The sequence below is a fragment of the Lucilia cuprina genome, chromosome 5 (genome assembly GCF_022045245.1).
Source record: "Lucilia cuprina isolate Lc7/37 chromosome 5, ASM2204524v1, whole genome shotgun sequence".
Taxonomy (NCBI): domain Eukaryota; kingdom Metazoa; phylum Arthropoda; class Insecta; order Diptera; family Calliphoridae; genus Lucilia; species Lucilia cuprina.
In genome coordinates this window covers 61643410-61657609 of record NC_060953.1, presented here as the reverse complement: position 1 = coordinate 61657609, position 14200 = coordinate 61643410, and positions in this window count along the sequence as shown.

The following is a 14200-nucleotide window of genomic DNA, read 5'->3' as shown; positions in this document are numbered from 1 at the left end:
ATTATGTAAGTAAGCAAAGTATTCATTACAGTTGTTGTAAAGAATAACTAACTAACATATGATATTTACCTGCCATCATTCATGTGGATGAATGAATGTATTCAATTAGTTAGCTTGACACTAATTAAAATTCTATTCATAGGATTAAACGAAAACATTTACGACTCGTAGACAATATTGTGGCATATAATGTTAAGTGTTTTACATGTGAAATTATGAAAAAATACCAACATAAAAATTAAATACATTGACAAGAGAGATAGGAATACTCGTTCAGGCACAAGTGTCAAATTAAGTTTGAATTTGTGCAGTATTATTCTTGTATTTAGTGTTATACATAATAATTTTTTATTTATTCATTATTTTTGGGAAATTTAAAATATAGTTATTATTTTCTTCCAATGATATCAACATCTTAAAATAATGACTTAAAATACTATGTATAAGTAAATTTAAGAATTTTAACCCCTTGCTGGCAATGAAAATTTTTACTGAGTATATACATGTGTCTATTTTCCGAGTATTTCTGAATTCATTTTCTAATAGAGTTTTAGAAATTTTATTTGTTTTTTTTTTTTTTTGAAAATAATATTATTTTACAAATGATGACCGAATTTTATTTTGTATCTCTTTCGAATGCTAATAACTAACTAATATTTAAAAACCACCTCGCAAAAGCACATTAACTTTATTGGAAAAATATATTAAAAACTAAGCGTGCTTAAGTGTTAATCTACGTACAATAGGGTATATCGATATTTTTAAATACATTTCCCTTTTGAAATTCCAAAATTCGAAAAACAAAAATTTTACATGCTTTTAACAGAAAAAAACATAAAAAACAAATAAAATCGAATTTAAAAATATGTTTGTTTTCAAAAATTAATTTTGAAAATTCAAAAATGGCTTCAATTAATATTTTTAAGAGAAATCTGATTTGACACAACTTGATGGGCATTTTACAATTTTCAATCATAAATGAAAGTTAGTTAGGCTACTTAGTTTGTTAAATAGTCAGGTAGGAAGATAGTTAGTTAATTTTTTAGTTAGTAAGTTACTTAGTTAGTTAATTTTTTACATATATAACGTTTTAACCTTGCTAACAATTTTATACAGTTTTAAAAGATATAATTTTTCAAATTTCCCAAAAATCAACTATTTAAGACGTTATTAACACCAAATTATAATATTTAAATTTTAGGTAACAGAAATCCATTTTAAAATGAGTTTCCTATTAAAAACACATTTTACTTCACTTCATCTCAATATTAAATAATCAGCCTGCAGACAGACAAGTTACTTACGGAACACAAGTATGTACTCAGACACAAGCATACATCCTTAACACAATTGTATCTAAGAGATACAATTTTCAATATATTCAAAAAACTATTTATATTAGGCTTGGTGCATGCATCAGTACTTCCCAATTTTCCGTTACTAAATGCACAATTTAGTTGGAAAATAACCCATATAAGTTTGGTATACAGATAATATTTAGAAAAAAATGTATTAGTTTTTTTTAGAATAGTATGTAATATTACTAGATAGAGTATTAAACAGACCTGTCACAAAAATAATAATTTATTTTAATAATATACAAATATACGTTTCAATTTTTTTCCAAGTGAAATATAAACTCTAACCCTTACATACATACAATGAAAATTTTGCTCGAATCTTAGATAGAACTTTTTTTCATTTTTGTTGACGCCATACTTTAGAATTAAAAACATACATAATAGTAAAGTTGAGATCAAATTTTATGTGATTTTAAGTATAAAAATTCTAAACAGCATATTTCAATCGGCTTAGCCGGATGTGTATAAAATGTTTATACATATATTTTTATCTATTATTTCGATAGATAAAAACACATTCACATTGTAAAACTTGATATATTTTATATACATATGTATGTAATGAAGTACTTGTATACTTTAAAAAAACCCTGTGGTGTTAAAGTTGAATGGGACCACACCATATTAGCGTCACAACAAAAGGCTCTGATTTTTAAGACTCAAGTTAAGCTAAGTTGAACTTAATTTTTAGACACAAGCAAATCAGCCACTGCAAAGTCATTTAATTATATTGGTGGATCTACTTACTCTGAAAATGTTGGGAAATTATTTTTGATAAACATGCAACATTGTTTGTATGTATATATACATATGTCTGAATAAATATATTTCTGAATACTCTTAATATATGTATGTATTTTTATGCACACAAAGTTGTATAATTTTTATATATGTATATCCACTTCGTATACCTTAACTTTTGAAAAGATTGAAAACGCATTCATATTTTGAGTGCGATATATTGTAATTTTCAACACTGCAACAAACATAATAAAATTCTTGTTGACTATTGCTGTAGGAGTTGTTGTTTACTATTCAGTAAGCATTTCTTTTCATTAAAACCTTACATTTTTGCAAAGCATATTAGTTTGTTGGTGGGTTTTGGAGAAATGTGTAAAGTTTCAGAATAATGTGAAGTTATGTATGCACTTGATGTGAACTGTTTCATTCGGAAGATTGTTCTTATTCTAGGGCCTCCGCAGGAAAGTTCCTTAGTACTCTAGTTCGACAAAGGGTCTATCTATCTATCTATCTATCTATCTATCTATCTATCTATCTATCTATCTATCTATCTATCTATCTATCTATCTATCTATCTATCTATCTATCTATCTATCTATCTATCTATCTATCTATCTATCTATCTATCTATCTATCTATCTATCTATCTATCTATCTATCTATCTATCTATCTATCTATCTATCTATCTATCATTACATTTATTTACATTTCTTATAAAATTATAGATGATTAGGTAGCATATTAGATAGTCAGTATTCTCCAATAAAATATTTATCACATATACATGTTTCTTTTTAATCTTTAGAGCAATACTATATAGGGATGATGACTGCAATAATGTTTGCTGATATGAATGATGATGAGGAGATTCAGAACCATTTGATGTTGAAGAATAACATTGTAAATTAAAAGTGATGAATGTAATAATGTTGTTTATGGTTATTATATTTTTATTACTTTTTTCCACTACTTTACAAAAATTATTATTCATTATAAGAAAGTAAATAATTTAAGAAATACAAATATTATATCCACAAAATTCTATGATATTCTACTTATTAAAAGTTGCGAAAGCTAAAAATGTTAAAAACAAAGAATCCATAAACGTCAAGATCAAACTGTTGAAATAATTAATGAATCGTTTTATAAAGTATATACTCGTCGATTTGAAAACGTTTGAATATCGTCTTTTATAACCTTAACATACTAACGCTCCAGTAACCACTTTTATATGAATACCTTATAATTAGAAAAAACTCATGTAGTACTTTACGATCTGTTATGAATTTTTTCAAATTTTCAATTAGTTGCCTCAAGGCCTACCTAAAACATATCTAGTAATAAAATCTTTTCAAATAGTTAATTCTAAGTCGAGGTAGTCGAGCAAGAACATTTTTATTTAAAATCATCAAAGCTAAATGCGAGTATGTTATACTTAAGTCTTATATAAGAAATATTTAGAGGAAAAAATAAAAATGCATAGTAGAGGTAATAAAAACAACATTTGGATGTGGGACAATTAAAGATATTCATACAAGGACATTTAATGCAAACATTTGGTATAAAAGAAGTATTTAAACATGTATAGAAATGCTAGTGTAAGTTCACACACTTACATTTTCCTTAAAAATTAAACTATATTTTATGTTAAATAACGCATCCTTGCATATAAATACTAACAAACAAAAAACATACATAAGTTTAAAATTCATAAAACTTTAAATATTCTTAGTTGGCACGTTTTACACTTTGTGTAAAATTTTACAGTGTTACCACTTATGACGGTCATGTTAATAAAAATTACAGATGCCTTTATATTTATATATTAAGATTTTACTTAAATCCTCACGTTTTTAAAATTGAAAATAAAAATTTAAAATCAAACAATATATGAATTATTCAGAAACAGTGTATATAACGGCAAAAATTCTTCGATTTTTCTACAAATTTCTTAACATAACTTTAATGTGGTAAGAGATCTTATAGAATGTACCCATACTTGTTGAAGATTTTCGCAGGTTGTGTACAATGTAAGTATTCAAGCCATCTAAATTTCAACTGATATAAGTTCAGAGCATAAGGTCTAGTTGCAATCCACATTCGTACTTACAAGATATCTGTGAGGGTGTTTTTACTACAACATAAATAGTTAGATTGAAATATTTTTCTACTCTTTTTATCAAATCTCTTTGTCTAACAAGTTCTAGGTGTTCATCGGTACAAAAACAAAAATAGACAATATATTGTATGTACATTAAAATAAGAAGCGAAATACGAACATTTATGCAATAACAGTTGATGCATTGCAGTTTTTACTTAAAACTCTTTGTTAAAATTGGGTGGCTGACTGGCTACTATTTGTATTCGTATGACTTGGCTGGCAATGGAGAATGTGCATTAAAAATTGGTAGCAAAATTTACGACTTTGTTTGTTTTTTTTTCGCTTTCTCTCACTCCCGATCATTTCAGGGAAATATTGTTCCAATGTTGTAAAAATGTATTTACTAGTACTTTTAAGTTGTTGTTTTACACCAAACTTCTTTCATAGTCACTGCAATATTATTGTTTTCTCATGCAAAAAACATCCATAGTTTGTTTAGGCATTTTGTTTTCTATTTTCTATTTCTCCACTTTTTGTTTAGCAAAGAAACTTTTTCCAGCTCTGTAATACATATGATGACTTCTACCTACATACGTCTATGTATTTATATAGAAGTGTTACACAGTGGCACATATGTTTTATGTTTGTTTAGGGTTTTAGAGAAAACAGCCAATGTCTGTCCGTCTGCCTGACTGTCTACGTTAATGTCTGTATAGAAATATAGTTGTCTGGTTTTACCCTATAGTAGATAATAAATAGTATGGTAGTGTGAAAATTATAATTTTGGAGCAAAAACACATTTCTCTACAAAACACCAAATTCTAAAATTATTATTCATCTTAATATTTTATTATCATATTTTCTATCAAATTATTTCCTTAGATTTTATTTCATTTTAAAGCAATTAAATTATTTGCTTTTCTTTAATATTAAAATATATTTTAAGAGTGGTATAACTTAGTCGTTGCAGCCAGTTATGATTCATGATTTTACCAATGTGGCAGACATTTTGATAAATTTCCTTTGTGGCATCGTTGCATTGCGTTGCCCTTTTATTTGCCATATTAGATGTTTTAATAAAATTCATGTATTTCATTCTTTCTGCCATTTACTACATACATTTGCAGTGGTAAAGTTAATTTCCACCAGGAATACATATATTTCAATACTGCATAGATACAATAATTAATGCGTGTATATAAATCCTTTTTTATGTGAAGCATAAATGTAAAACTTTAGATATTTTCTTAAAAAGAAGATTCTTTAAAGTGCTCTACTCATAAAAGCACAATTAATTATTAAAAAACTAGAACAGTTTGCATTTCTTAAGAAGTTGCTTAGGCAGTATATTAGTATACGTTCTACAGTGAAAATAATATATTACTTACATATACATATATACACGAAAACTTCCCTACATTATACGAAATGCTTCGTTTTTTTTTACACCACGAAACTGAACGAAACAGTTAATATAAAGCAAAAAAGTACATCACCAAAAACTATACAAATCAGCCCAAAATCACTTTCTGAGTCGATAACCGTCTATCTATTATTCAGATCGTCTGTCTGTGTGTGTCAAAGTTAGTGCGCACAGGTCGTAATTTTCAATATAATTTCTTAATTGACCCCATCAAAAATCCCCTTCAAAAAAATTACGCAAGGTCAAAATTCACTTATAAACAACATTTACAGGACTTAAATTTCTGGTAGAGATGATTCGTCGCAGTATAGTACATAACTAACCTATTTTTGAAAAGGGGGCATATAATAGCACAATTCTCGTTTCTGATTTGGTCCTAATAAAGGAACAATAATAACGAATTTAAAAATTCTTTAATTTTCAAAATCAAAATAATTACTTAATCCCTTATTAGAAAGCGATCGTGATATGTAGTTATTTAACTCCCTATTTATAAGCAAGCGTAATAAGTACTTAGAGTATAAGGAGTTGGTTGGTCAGTATGAAAAGGTTACAAAAATTGTTGGAAATTTCATCTTTTTAACTTATTTTCTGTTTTCCTTTTTCCTCATTTTTAAATTTTTTATTAAAAATTTTCGGTAATTCCTCACGTGGATCCGCGCCTGTTCTAATGTTATCATTTCATACATCTAATGTACACTTGTAAAGAAATTTTCATTTTTTTAATAATATACTTAAAGATTGCGTATCTGCGTATTTCGGAAACACTTTTCTAAATTCAAGCGTATTTATGTATACAGGAGTCGGCCGGTGTTAGTTCTGAAATAAAAGTCGTCTATACCGGACCTTTCAACGACGACTTACGATTATTGCAACATGTGTCTGGACATTTTTGTCAATACTTTTTTTAAGGTTTGCATTGAACAGATTTCAGAACTTCACCAACCAACTATAGAGTATGATTCAACCAACTCTAAAGTATTGTCTTAATTCAATAGATATTTGGCTTCGATTGGCTGTGCATGGATTTTTCATTGCAAGCTATGAATTGGTAGAAAATATATGCCATCTATTGTGAAATCCTAATTTTTAGATTATACAACCATTAATACATAATCTAATCATTTATGTTTTAAATAATGCTTATGCTATTCAAATATGATGTTTATTAGGAGAGGTCCGATTGAATGAAATATTTTTACATATGTAGTTGAATTTTCTTATTAAAAACATTATGTTAAATCAGAAATGTAGAGTCAACCTAATCAAAGTACATACAAATATGTATGTATGTATGTATGTATGTATGTATGTATGTATGTATGTATGTATGTATGTATGTATGTATGTATCTATGTATGTATGTATGTATGTATGTATGTATGTATGTATGTATGTATGTATGTACTTATGTATGTAAAAAACAAGTAGAAACAAAGATATTATTTTAATAAAATTTCAATTAAACGATGAGTTATAATTAATTTTGTAAACATGAGTAAAGAGAAAAATTATCTACCAATTACTCATTGTTGGAGTTTTAACTAATAACATCAATATTATAAATTAATATATGTATGTACATTTGCATAACATAATCGTATTATTATCATCATATTTGTACATCAAACAATCAAAAATGTTTGTCAAATTCGATATTAATATAAATTTTGCAATTCATAAAATTAGATTGTTAATATGAAAATTTCAAAATAGTTATTAATTATAACGACTTGTATTTGAGTACATGTTTATCAGAAATTTTTTGTTACAATAAATGTATTAAGCCATATTCAATGAGTCAGAAAGAGGTTTAAAGTCATTGTACAATATACATCTAGGTTATAAGTATTGGGTAGGCAAATAGAGCAATTAACAAGTTATATGCATGTTTGTTTTTAATCATTTTATTTTAGTTTATAAGGAAAGCCGAATAACTGGAGATTACATTTCTTTCGCATTAATCTTTTAAAGGTGTTGATTTGTTAAACATGTTATATTGTTATAAAAATTTTGTTAAATATAAATCAAATTTGCTTTTTTATAAAAAAAAACATATTCCTTAAAATTATTCCTTTGATGCTGAGTTAATGTGAAAAAGGTCACGATAATGTCCATGACCGTAAACACTTTATGATTTCTTAATATATTTATTACACGTTTTTAAATACATATTCACACCTTTACTAGGGTGGTTTATTTTTATGAAGTTTTCAAAAATTGCACTATATAATTTTTCTCATAAAAAAAATTTTATAAATTTTTTAAATTTAAGATGATTTAGATAAAGTTTAGAAGTAATTTTAATCAATTTTCTTTGTATATACAAATTAAAGATTAATATTCTTATTATATACATTTTCGATCCATTTTTCTCTTAATAAACAAAAATTTGGAAAAATTTTAATTTCAAAGGAAATTCTGGAGAAATTGTCTTTTTATAGAAACTTTAGAGTTAAATTCATTATATAGACTATTTTTCCGAAAAATATTCTTTTTATAGAAATTGTTCATATAAATTTTTTTTGGGAAAAATTTTATTTTTATAGAAACATTCGGAAAATATTATTTTTATAGAAAATTTTTGAGAAATTTTTTCGGGAAGTATTTATTTTATACCTAATCTTCGGGAATTGTTTATTTTATATAAATATTCTTATTTTGTATACCTTTTGAGAAATATTATATTTTTATGTAGAATTTCCATTTAATTATCTTTCAATAGACAATTTTTATAAATATTGTTTTTATAGAACATTTTCAGTAAATATTATTTTTATAAATATTTTTTTCAATAAAAAATTTCAATAAATATTGTTTTTATAGAACATTTTCGGTAAATATTATTTTTATAAATTTTTTTTTTATAAATTTTCTTTTCATACAAATTTTTAGAGACATTTTCTTTTCATAGATTTTTTTGATAAATCTTCTCTTCAATAAATATTCTATGTTCAGAAAATTTTTTTAATAAATTTTATTTTTTTAAGGAAATTTTCCATAAATTTTACTTTGTTCAGATAACTTTTGATAAATTTTTAATTTCTTCAATAAATTTTATATTTCCAGAAAATTTTTGATAAATAAATATAAGAAACTAACCAAATAAAACGAGTTTTATACTTCTTGAAAATGTTTGATAAATTTGATTTTTTATATATAATTTTCGAAAAATAAATGTAAGAAAATATATAAAAAAATTTTCTTTTGTCAAAAAAAATTTTCAATAAATTTTTATTTATTCAGAAAATTTTTGATTAATTTTTCTTTTTTTTTAGAAAATTTTCTATAAATTTTTCTTTGTTTAGAAAATTTTTGATAAATTTTATATTTTGAGACATTTTTCAAAAAAAATCCTTTTGATAAATAAACATAATATACACACTAATACTTATATTATTGTTGGTTTATGTATGTACTTCAAATAATTTAATTTTTTTGTCCATTTCAAATTTGAATGTTAAAATTATATACTTAAATTAGAATTTCATTTTGTAATACCCTTTGACTGTACAAGTAAATTATTAAAATGGGGTGTTAATGCCTTTTATGTTGTTATAATTATAAACACATATTAACTCTAAATCTCAGTCCAATGAAATTTCAATTGCCATTACAATGTTGTAATACAATGAATTGAAATTTCACACATACACACAGAAATTACTCATACGCACTAGTGGTTAGAAATAAAATAAATTTTTGGGAGTTTTTTTTAAACACATCCTTTATATCAAGTGTTTCATTTTTTACTTGTATTTTCTTTTTTCTAACCAAATTAAATAAATAATTATACACGCAACAATAAAATAACAGATTTCCTAATTACTTTACAAAAAAAGAAAAACAAAAAACAAAAAGTAAAAGCAAAAAAAAAAAGATGTAACAAAAATGTACAAAGTAAATATAACGATTCAGCTCAAACAGAAAAAACAAAAAGAAACACCCAACAACTTAAGAGTCTTGACAAGAAGCACATGCACAAAATTAATTGACATTTTGACAAACGATGAAATTGTATGTTTTGCAGCCATGATTTATATCGTGTTAATGTTGATCTGACATGACAATTGTCACTTAATTATCTAGAAAATATAATAATTATGTTTTAATATATAAGACTGTAAATGTATGTGTGTAAGACATAACAGTCAAAACTTATAATTACTGCACAAGTCTTATGCAGATAAATTTAAGTATCATTGGCTAATGTTAAGAGTCTTCCAATTTTAACAACAAAATTTATAAAATGTATATTACAAAGTCTTAGTATCATGTATTAAATATCTATCATGAGAAATCTTTTCATGTGGTTTTATCTATTAATGAAAATTCTTTTACATTTTCTTTATCAGTATTAATGTATTTATGTGGGATACCCTAATAAACATTTCAATATGTATAAAAAAGTATATGTATGTTTTTCATCCTGAGGCAAATTGCGACATTACAAAATCTGCTAAATTAACAATTTTTATTAATTATAAGTATTATATAAAAAAACATATGTCTTTAGAAGACATAATAAAATTACAAAATATCACATAAGACAATTAATATTACAAAATCAATTATTTATTACAGACTGACGAATAATTAAAATTGTAAAATCTATCTTATGGATTTAGAACATTTCGAAAACCCTATATATGTATTCCTATAAAATTTGGTTATATATACATATGTATATGTATATACATATATTATATACAGCAGATTTCTTGTCAAGTAACTCAACTTTTAGGACCGATGTTTTCCAATTGTGGTAAAATTTAAACGAATATTACAGAACTAACTAACTAATGATCATTTTAGAAGAGTGAGTTAATTTTCTAAATGATTGCTTATCTATGCAACATATTGCATTTTGTTCTATCTTTCGGAAAATATTAAAAAAATATTTGGACTGGCAATCTTTTCGAAATTTTTGAGTTTATCGTATGAAAAGTAATATAATCTACACCACTTTAGTAGGGAAGGAATATTAAGTTTGTTCAAGGTTGTTGTTTTCCACAAAAATTTTCCCCTAAACCATCCTTAAAATAATCAGTTTAGAATCGTTTCTGAGTCGATTAACTGGATGAAATTATACACATACACAGTGTCTTACTTTTAATCTGATAAAAAGGAACTTTATTTTCCACATTGTCATTTTGTTTGTTCGTTTTAAATTTTAGGTGACATTTATCATATGACGCGCAATAAAATGGCTTAAAGCTGTAAGTCACGGTTGTCAGACATTACAACGTTGTCAGTTAAATGTGCAAACAAATGTCTAAAATCGTTATGCAACGTTGTCAGAAAAGACAAGACAAAATTTGTAAGTTGACAATGTTGTCAGATATTTTCTGCACATTTTACTGCCAACGTTGTAAGATCTAACAATCGTATATTTATATCGTAAACAGTAGTACAACAACTTACTCAACAACTTCTTTGTAAGTGAAATGTTAAGTATTTCTTTAACTCCTTATTTTCAATGTCATTACCGTGTAAAAATAATGAGTCAAAATGCTAATAAGGAAGTAGTGAAAAGAAATTTTATTAGCTATTTTACTCATTACTAGGTGAGGATATTTATCTTGGTTATTCTGAAAAAAATTTATGAATGACGAGTTTTACAAAATATCCAAATTAGAGACTTCTAGTGGATTGACATATTCTGTTGGAGTCGCTCTAAAAAAATCTTTTTAAAAAGCCCTTTAAAAAATGTTTATATAAAAGGAAGAGTATCAGCTTTTTTGCACTAAAAATAATTTCAACCGGACAGAACAACCCAGCAAAAAATCTGAAATTTTTGGTAATAGCCAGTAGTTATTTCATATATTACTTGGTAATGAGTGTTCATTATCATTCACATTATTTCATTTAGCTGAATAGGTAAAGAACAAAACAGTTTGGATTTGTTATGGCTCAATTGTCTAGGTCGTTCATTTAACAAACAGGGGGTTCGTGGTTCGAGCCCTGTTGGATACTGTTTATTTAATTTTTTTTTTCAAAATGACATGCATTTATATATTTTTGTAAAAAGCCTTTCTCAAAATTACAAAAAGCAACATGTTAATGGAGCATCGAGTAAGCGGCTGGAGTGAGAAACATAAAAAACAACTGAATGCTTGGGTTCAAATCCCGCAGAGAATTTTTTTTATTTTTTGTTTTCTACATACAAAGTCGGCCCAAAATAACTAGCTATCACATAACATATTTGTAGGTTTATTTGTTACTAGTTATTTCGCAAAGTTTTTGTTATCAAACTAGTAACCATTTATTAATTTGTTTAAGGTAGGTACATATTATTTGAACCTCGTCGAACAAAAATAATTAGTTATTCACCCTAAAATAATTAGTTTCCACGTGATTTCAATATTACTTTCTAGATTACTAGGTAATGATTTTTTTTGCTGGGAAGTTTTAATCTTAAATATAAACCGTATTTTCATATAATTAAATTTTTGTTATTTTAAACATAATCGATTATATTTTTTAATAAATTATTTTGTAACAATTATTAGGAATATATTTATGGCCACACAAAAATACCACCATAAAAGTTTGCTACTACTTTTCATTTTCTACATATTTTTAAATCAAAATAGGACAAGGCTAAACAAATTACACACATACACATATACAACTTCTTCAGGTAAACAATGTCTATTTGTTGAAATTCACAATAAAATTTTAAAAACGTTTATTAGATTCGGTAAAGCCAATAAGGTAGAAATATAAATGTAACCAAACATAGTCGTAACATGTAATACCCTTTTTGTATTCCTGTATATAATACAGGTTCAGTTATGGACTAATACCAACTTTAAGACGCTTATGGACTTATACTTAAAAACCTTAATTACAAATGTAAAGAAAATTAGGATATTAATTAAGGACATTTACAATTCGTCCAGGATTCACAAACATCTTTAAACTGCATTGCAAGTTGTTTCTTTTTTTCATATTTTTTCGGAGGGTTATATAATAGCCCTTAGTTATTGCTAAAGGTTGGAGTTATGGAATGGTAGCTGTAAAGTAAAATAAACTTGTAACCAGTAGTCAAGCAGCCGACAGGCTAGTTGTTGTTGGTAAACACATAAATAATGGACTTGCCAACAGATTTTCGTAACATCAACATGCACACGTTCATGAAACATGCACCAAGGACTAAGGATTCATAGTTACAATTTTGACTGTGTGCAAAACTTTTAAACTAAATAATAAATTTTAATGTACAAATGTTGGTGTTGCAAGTGTTGGTTGTTTCTTTGTTTGTGTAAAGCATAATGTAAACCTCAGCTTGAAATTTAAGCGAAACTTATTTTGAGGCCAATAACATTAGTAGACAGTTGAAGTAGAAGCAGAAGCAAATGGCAACATTTAACAAAATAAATAAAAGTGTGAAATTTTGTTTTATGGAAAAAATATACATATTTTTCCTTATTTCAATTTAGGTGAGAAATTTCAGTTACCCTCTGTTTGTGTTTTATTTCTTTTGCTCCTTTTTTGTGATCTCTGGGGATATTTTTTTCCATATAAATTTGTATACAACTGTAGTTAAACTATAAAAAAGCGAACTCAAAGGATTTCAGACGTCATGTTAAAGTATTTAAAAAAAAGAAGAGAAGAGGAACGTAAAACAACAAAAAATGTTTAAGCAAATAGCGGAAATAGCTAAAGTTTTATTTAGTACATATTAGTAGCGTATTCAGTTTAAAACAAATAATGGCAGCAGCTACTAACTGATGGTGCTGTTTTGTTGCAGTTTCTGTTTGCTGTTGTTGTTTTATTTTGTTTGGTTTAAACTGAAAACAGTGGCACAACTATGTGACACAGTTCAAGTCCACACCGAAGAACTACATAGAATAGTTGCAGTGGGATTTACGCGTATTTTTTTCCGAACAAATTTGTTTTATTTTGTTTCATGGTGTGTCATTTAGACGTATGTATGTGTGTATTTTTTGTATGATTCTATCTGATTACTTGGTTTAAATGGTTACAAAGAACGACGAAATAAAGTTCACACATTTAATTATGTTAATGGATTGCTGTTTAATGTTTAAGATAAGAAGACTCTGTGTCATCATTAACAACTAAAGTTAATTGGTAGACTTTTTTGTTTTGCAAATTAGAAAAACCGATGACTTTAATGTTAGTACCCAGGAACTAAATAATTGGCGGTTTTGATGTATTCTTCTTTGGCTGCTAAGATTGTTGGTTTTGTTATTGTCCTACCATCCAGTCGAGAGTCTTCAAATATGGTTAATAACCGAAGATTACGTATTGTACTTTTAAGGTTACTTTTTGATTTTTAAGTTTGTCATTAGTCCCATCTCAATTATTTAAGAAAATAAGCTGCACGGGAAAACCTACATTTTATAGTCATTTCATTGGCACATTAACTAAGTATTTACCACATTCATTAGAAATAGGGAGTTACACAGAGGAAAAAATTAATATACACGTCTGGTATCAAATTGACACCAAAGTGTTTAAAATTTTTTCAATAACATCCGTTGTCAAACATACCAAATTTAATTACATAAAATTACATTTATCCGAAAATAATGTTTTTACTATTG